Raw genomic sequence first — 8011 nt, 5'->3', positions numbered from 1 at the left:
TTGATTCACCATTTTATCCTTAGATCCTAGCACAGGATCTGGTTTAATAAATATTTGTATTATCTTGTCGCGTCCCTCGACCAGCGATTAAGACACGACACGAAGCTCTTCTTGCAAGCCGTTTATTCAGGATACTCGTAATGGCGGAATGGCGAAGATCTGCCTCGCGCAGGGCATTATAAACATTAACTCCCCCAATCACTTCTTGCCACATCTCACTCACTCACTGGCTCACGCTCGTCAGGTTACCACCACGTCATGTGTTACGCAACCCTAGCCTCCAAATATGGAGTTGCTTCCTGCACAGCCATGTGCCTAATCAAGCTCAGAGGCAGGAAGCCGGCGCCATCTTTCAATGGCGGCTCACCACAATTCCCCCTTTTTGTTTTTATAGGCAACAGGTAAGAGCAGAGGTTTGACCCCTATTAATCACTGGCACCTTTTTCTAGGGACGGGTACTTGGGTGCCTAACCCGTGTGCAGTCAAGCGTACTCTTCCTGAGGACCAAACTTGTGCCCTCAGCTGCAGTGCTTTGCCTTGCAACCTGAGCCACTATGCCTTAGCTGCCACGAGCCAGGCTTGGGGTGATTGTCCTGCCTCGATAGCCACACAGGCCTGTATAAACATGGCTGTATTATGATTAGAACTTTGGCGAAGACGAGCAATGCACCAGACACAAAACAACACAGCCACAACCAATAATCCCATCAAGGCCCCCAATCCAGCCCATTTCTTTAGATGATTCATGGCACGAGTTATCCAAGATGACAGTCCTTCAGCCAAACTGATGTCCACACGAGTCGAGTTGACGGTGACCACGGCAGTGCGTAATCTCTCTAGTTGGGTTTCAAATTCTCCCGTCCAGTTGCCTAAAAGATAAATTGACAACTCCCAAGACAGGTTAGCGGCTTTTGTAAAATTTTCATATTGAACGCTGGTAACACAGAGACCAGGATATCTCCATTCACATCCAAGCTGTGCAAGCTGCCATAATACCTCAACTTGTTCTTAATTTTGGTTAGATTACCAGCAGATTCCCCTGAGCTCCTAAGGGATTTACATGCTCTAATAGCACAAAAATTTATTTGATTATAAACTTCCAAAGGAAGTCGGGTTTGGTTTTGGGCATGTAGCCCTTGTCCTAAAATCATATCTCGATCCCATTGAGGATTTCCAGCAAGAGCATTAGCAGCAGCCTGATCAGAGGCATATTCTATGTTAAAGGCCTTCCATTCCAAAAATTGTCCAGGGGTGAGGCATGCTCGTGTTAATCCATTTCAGTCCCCTGGCGTCATGCAGTTTCTAACCAGAGCTTCCACTTGGGCTAATGTAAAGGAAGCTGTGACCCCATACATGCGAACTGATTCTGCTAATGCCTTAATGACCTTAAAATCAAGGGGTTCATAAAAACAAGCACCCTGTGTATCTTGAAAAATAGGAAAGGCCAACGGGAGCTCAGTTCTAACACGTGACCAAACTTGAGGGCAAAAGGAATTATGAGATCCCTGAGTGGAGGATGGTAAGGATGGCGGTGGCCCAGGAGGAGGATCTTGTAAACCTGAGGGCATAGGAAAGTCCGGATCTAATTTAGGCAAACGAGATTTTTTCGAGGCTGAATGAATTGACACACAGGCCATTTGTTTCTTTAACAAACCCTTTTCTTCATCAGAAGAATCAGAAGAGGAGTCTGGCCCTTTAAATTCAGACAAATTCGGATAGAGTGAGGAACAGACAGGTTCCTTTGCTTCACTAACTGCCCGTTCTGACTTATGTTTTTCAGATTTCTGTTCTTTGAGTAACTCGAGGGCGGTTTGCCCTTCCTTAATAGCATCATCATATTTTTGATCTTTTAAACAACCTTTGACCAATTTTCAAATAGGTAGAACACAGGGATTAAGGCTTCCCTGTTGCTTGGCATATTCAAGATCTCGACCAAGCTTTTCCCAACTAGGAACTGTCAGGTTACCTGAGACAGCAAACCATGGAGCAGCTCTGTCACAATCATTTAAAAATTTCTCTAAAGTAGACTCTCTAAATTCTAAACTTCTAGAATAAAGTAGCTCCTGGAGAGCCAAAAAAATTGGATGAGACTGCGAAGCCCCCATCCCAAAACTAAGCTCAAAATGAAATTCAAAAATGGTCCGCTTTGATCGCGGCTCTACCTTCGCGTTTCCGCGTCTGCTTTGACCGCAATTCCACTTTCACTTTTTCGAGTCTGCTTGACCGCAACTCGACTTTCACTTTCCCGCGTCTGCTTTAACCGCAACTCCACTTTTCACTTTCCCGCGTCTGCTTGACCGCGGCTCTACTTTTCACTTTCCCGCGTCTGCTTGACCGCGGCTCTACTTCCACTTTCCCGCGTCTGCTTTGATCGCAGCTCTACTGTCACTTTCCCGTCTGCTTTGATCGCAGCTCTACTGTCACTTTCCCGTCTGCTTTGATCGCAGCTCTACTGGATTTGCTCTCCCCTTATCCACAGGTGAGAGCGGTTACCCGCATTTTTCGCGGACCCCCCAACTTACCAGGGGACTTACCGGTGCACCTTCCCTGACGACAGCAAGTTCTGAGCTTCACGCACGGGAGCTGATTTTTCCCCGTACGGGTCACCAGTTGTCGCGTCCCTCGACCAGCGATTAAGACACGACACGAAGCTCTTCTTGCAAGCCGTTTATTCAGGATACTCGTAATGGCGGAATGGCGAAGATCTGCCTCGCGCAGGGCATTATAAACATTAACTCCCCCAATCACTTCTTGCCACATCTCACTCACTCACTGGCTCACGCTCGTCAGGTTACCACCACGTCATGTGTTACGCAACCCTAGCCTCCAAATATGGAGTTGCTTCCTGCACAGCCATGTGCCTAATCAAGCTCAGAGGCAGGAAGCCGGCGCCATCTTTCAATGGCGGCTCACCACATTATCTCCCTGGGCATGGTGATGTATGCCTGCAATCTAATACTTGGGAGGCTTAAACAGGAGAATCATAGGTTCGAGGCTGATCTCAGCAATTTAGTGTTGTACCTCAAGGGTAGAATGCCCCTGGGTTCAATCCCCAGTACAACATGAATAAACAAACAAACATTTGGATTATCTCAATGCATGCCCTCTATCCCAGCTATACAGCTCTCACAACCAGCCATGAGGAGCAGGTGGCTTTGACTATTGTTATTCACTTCCTTCTCCTTTTATGTTCACACCTTTTATGTTCTCCTTTTATGTTCTACCTTTATGTTCTACCTCCAAAGAGCTGACTTTGTTAAAAACTGAACAAATACTCTCATTAAGTAGAGATGACTCTACTTAATGATAAATTATGCTTATAACAAAGAATTGAAAGAGGTAAGGTGGTTTTATTTTCTTATTTCTGATGGCTATCTTGAATTCTGACAACAATTTCTGGATAACTTTCAACTACTGCACTGGAAGGCTAAGCCTACTTCATCATACTAAATCATAGTGGATTCAGGATGGTCGCAGTTCAGAAATCAGAACTTTTAATAAGCCTCTCATTATTAAAGCTGCCCATAGCCAGCTGTCCACTGTGCCTGGACAGTCAGATACATCCAAACCAAACACAAATAGATGAGTCTGGAGGGCCTGCACCTCAGACATCCATATTCCCAGGGGCCATGGCTCTACGACAGTGCAGATAGTGTTAAAAGTGATGAGGGATCTCAAGGCTTACAGTGGCCACAGAGAATATTATTGTAAATATCTTCAACTGATATTAATACACAAGAAGAAATCTCAGAGAGTCTCAGCTTAGGATTTACCTAGAGGGTGAACACATGTAAGTAGCAAATATTTCTGTATTCGAGTGGGTTATAGTGTATATCGTTGACTTTTTGTTTCAACTCATGGAAGATTCAAGGAGTGGAGATGACCCAGGAACTCTTGGGTAATTAGTCTGGAAACTCAGAGATACACAGTGAATCACACAGTTCTCAGAGAAAGATAGTGGCAGAAATAAGCCAAAGAACTAATTACAGCCAGTTAAGGGTTTTTGCTTTAAATCCACAATTACAAAAGGATTTTACAAGATGTGGTCCAGGACAAGATGCACTAAAATCACTCCAGGGGCCTTGTGGAAAATTACGCAACTCAAAAACTTGCAGAATGAGACCTGGGCATCTTCAGTAGCAGCCCTGCCAAAGATTCTGATGTCCACTAACAGGTGAGAATTGCATTGCTGGGCTTACATTTCTGCCTTGAAAGCTCACGTTGTTTCCAAAAATTACTCTTAAAACTGAGTTTGTACCTTTTTAAGGTAGAGAGAAAGAACGGTGATCTTCTTAAATCTTCTAGTTGAAGATTTGAGACTGGCACTTGGGCTGAATAAAGGGACTTCCACACTATGAGAATCTAGAGAGAGGAGTACATACCTAGAGTTAGAGAAGTCATTTGGGATGAGAAAGGACATTTCTTTCAGTGGCTTCTATGGGAACTGACCAACCACTGCTTAGACTTAAGTCTGAACAAACTTTTTATAGCCTAGAGGATCAAGTAGTGGCATCCAAGCCAGCTCATTGGAGAAAAGAGGTGAATCTCTTTGTTTTAGGTTGAAACTGAAGGGCTGCACCCTGGAGAAGGGGAAGTAGAAGTACTTAGGACTTTTCAGGACTACCACTCAGCTTTAAGTCTTCTCAGCCTCTAAAGTTCTTTCAAGCTAATCTGGGCTTGATAGGTGTTTTAGGAATCTGGCAAAATTCTTCTCCAGAATCATATTAGCTTTCCATTTCTACAAAAAGTTTTGAAAATTTACTATCTGGCACAAGATTAAAAGTGACAAGCAAAAGGGCAAGCAGGCCATGGTGGAACACCCCTGTTATCCCAACTAGTTGGGAGGCTGAGGCAGGAGAATTGCAAATTCGAGGTCAGCCTGGGCAGTTTAATAAGATTCTGTTTAAAATTAAAATTTTAAAAGGACTGGGGATGTATCTCACAGGTAAAGTGCCCTTGGGTTCAATTTCTGGTACTATAACAAAACAAAACAACAAAGAGCAACAAAAATCATCAGAGCTACTCAAATGCAAAATGACAATGAAAATTATTTAATGATATTATTTAATAGAGATTATTTATTTGCTTATTTATAATTTTATTGGCACATTGTAATTATACATCACAGTGAGACTCAAAGTCATTCAAACAAACATGCATACAGGCCTTGGTGTGTTTCCCTTTGGGTCCTGCCCTTATGCCTACTCTCCCTTTCATAATAGTGAGGTGGGTGGTGATACCTTCATATACGGGCACTGCCTAATTTGGACCACTTTTTCATCAGTTCCTCCTTTTCTCCTCTATCCCTTTCCTCTGTCCCTTTCCACAATTCTGCTGAGCTCTCTCATTTATTCATTGATCTGAAGTCCTTTTGTTTTCTATTTTCTCTTCAGCTTTCACATATTTAAGAAAATATTTGATCCTTGACTTTTTGAGACAGGCTAACTTCACTTACCATAAAATTCTTTAGTTCCAGCCTAACCCTAACCACACAGATCTTAAAGTAACTTCAAGTAGCTAAAAGACAACCCAGAATTGTTATCAGAGAACTAAAAACAGGAATCAAATGGAAATTTTAGAAATTAAAAATGTAATAACTGAAATTAAGAACTCAATGGACTAGATTTACAGTAGAAAAGAAAATTAGATTTTCAAAGAAGGCCCAAAGTGCAAGGAAAGGGGACTGATTTTGAGGTTGAGATGTGTTGTGATTCCCTTGTGCAGGAAAGGACTTGTGAACTTTAATCTCCCACTGAGGCCAAAGCAGATATTTTTTTTATCAGCCTTCCCAAGTAAGGGGCAGAAAAGGAAGAGGCAACAGTGAGACCTAAACACTGTTAGCTATCAAACACCAATAATGAAAATCATTAATTATTACAGAGACCAATTCACTTAATATGAAAATGAATATATTTTCATTTAAATTTACCATCTTTCTCAGTGTTTTTATTTTTCTTGCCTATTCCATATTGCTTCTTCTTCACATTCTGAAATCTATTGTGACTATTCTTATATTGTATTTATTACCCTATTAATTTGTGGTTTCATATTAAAAATACTTATCATAGAGATGATAACATGCATTTGACTTATAAATATCCCATATTGGTGCTTCCTTTTCTTCCTGGGCAGTGAATTGTCTTATTTTAAAATTATTTAACTCTCTACTATTGTTTGTATTTTAATTATTATATCTTTTAATCCCCATAATATATTATTATTTTATGCTGTTGGAAGTCATTTAGATTTACTCCCACACTTTCCATTTCATTGGTCTTTATTTATTTAGCATCTCCAAATTTACATTTCAGATAATTTTTCTTCTACTTAAAAGATGCACTTTAATATTTCCTTTAGTGAAATTCTGCAGGTGAAATTTTTCTAACTTTTTGTTTGTCTGAAATTTTTGTTTGTTTATCATGTCACCATTTTTAAAGGATATATATTTGGTGCTTATAGAATCCTAAGTAAGCAGGTATATTTTTCAGAATGTTGGAGATATTTCAATATGTTTTGTATTTCATTATTTCTATTTCAAAGTTACTTTTCAGTCACTCGTTTGAAGGTAATCTGTTTTTCTTTTGAAAGAAAAAGTTGGCTGCTCCTACAAACGTTGATTTATTTTTTAATAAATTATGTGCCAAGAGTGGACTTTTTAAAAATTCCTCTTTAGGGTTCCATAGCTTCTGGAATCTGTGGCTTGGCATTCCTTATCAATTTTGAAAAAAATCTCAACCATTTTCTCCTAAAATATTGCTTCTAATCCATTCTCACTCATCTCCTCAGGAGATGCCAATCCAATTACACTTACATAATATCTTAGTTTCATTGTCTCTCACTTTACCTCTGACATACTTTTCTGTAGTTTAATTCTTTTCTTCCTCTCGCCATGTTTCATTCTGAATATTTTCTTTTCTAACCAACACTTCTCAAACTTTATGTCTTTGAAATCACTGAAGGGTTTTATTAAGATACAATTCTGATTCACTAGATCTGTGGTATGACCTAAGATTCTGTATTTATAAAAAGCTCCTACATACAAAAAGGACATTAGGTAAAAAAAAAATAAAGGGAATATTAGTAAAGCAAGAATTAATAAAACATTGCTATTACCTTTAAGGCTTTTCTACATATCTAAAATGACTCTGTTGGGACTTCCGGGAAGATGGCGACCGAGAAAAGCGGGGCTTAAGAGTCCCGCTAACAACCAATCTCCATTACCACAAAAAGAGCGCCTTTCATAGCCAGAAAACACCATCATCAGAAAAACAAAAAAAACCACCAGGCTCCAGAGAGAAAGCGGACTGAGAACAGAGCGCAGGGCCACAGAGGAGACACACGTGCCCGAGGACGCGGCAGCAGCGCCATACTGCCGGCGGCAGCGGCGAACTCAGCGGACGGCTACAGCAAGCCGAGGTGAGCCGATGCGGACAGCCAGGCGGGATCTTTCAGCGCAGACAGCATTTAAAGCTCCCAGTGGCTGAGCTCAGCACACGCTGCAGGGATTCAGAGTGAAAATCAAAACCAGAGAAGAAAAAATACGCCAGCCTCATGGCCGAGGGCGTGGCAGAGGCGCCATATTGCCACCGGCGGCGGCAGCAGCAGTGAATTCACCGAGTCCAGGACAGCTACATCTACGTACTCAAGAACAGTGAGTCAAATTGCGGGCCACAGAGGAAAAATCCCAGTATTGTGCCTCCTGGGACTTGACCCAGTGAGGGAGTGGTGGTGGCAGAGATATCACACCATAGGAGAGCGTGCAACCTGGCACCCCCCATAGTTTAAAGCAGCCTCTATCGACTTCCTGGGTCGGAGACTCTATGATACAACCCAGTAAAGGAGTAGTAGGGTCTGAGATAATACAGACTCGAGATCCAGAGCACCTTAAGTGAAGCCATAGTGACCCAAGGGAAGAACCCAGAGAAGGCACAAACCTCCGAAATCATGGGAAAGAGGAATAACACTGAAGTAATGAATGTGCACAACCCCACAACATCAGAACCTGATAAAA

The sequence above is a fragment of the Muscardinus avellanarius genome (genome assembly GCF_963383645.1).
Source record: "Muscardinus avellanarius genome assembly, chromosome: 1".
NCBI classification, from domain to species: domain Eukaryota; kingdom Metazoa; phylum Chordata; class Mammalia; order Rodentia; family Gliridae; genus Muscardinus; species Muscardinus avellanarius.
This window is presented reverse-complemented; position numbering follows the sequence as displayed.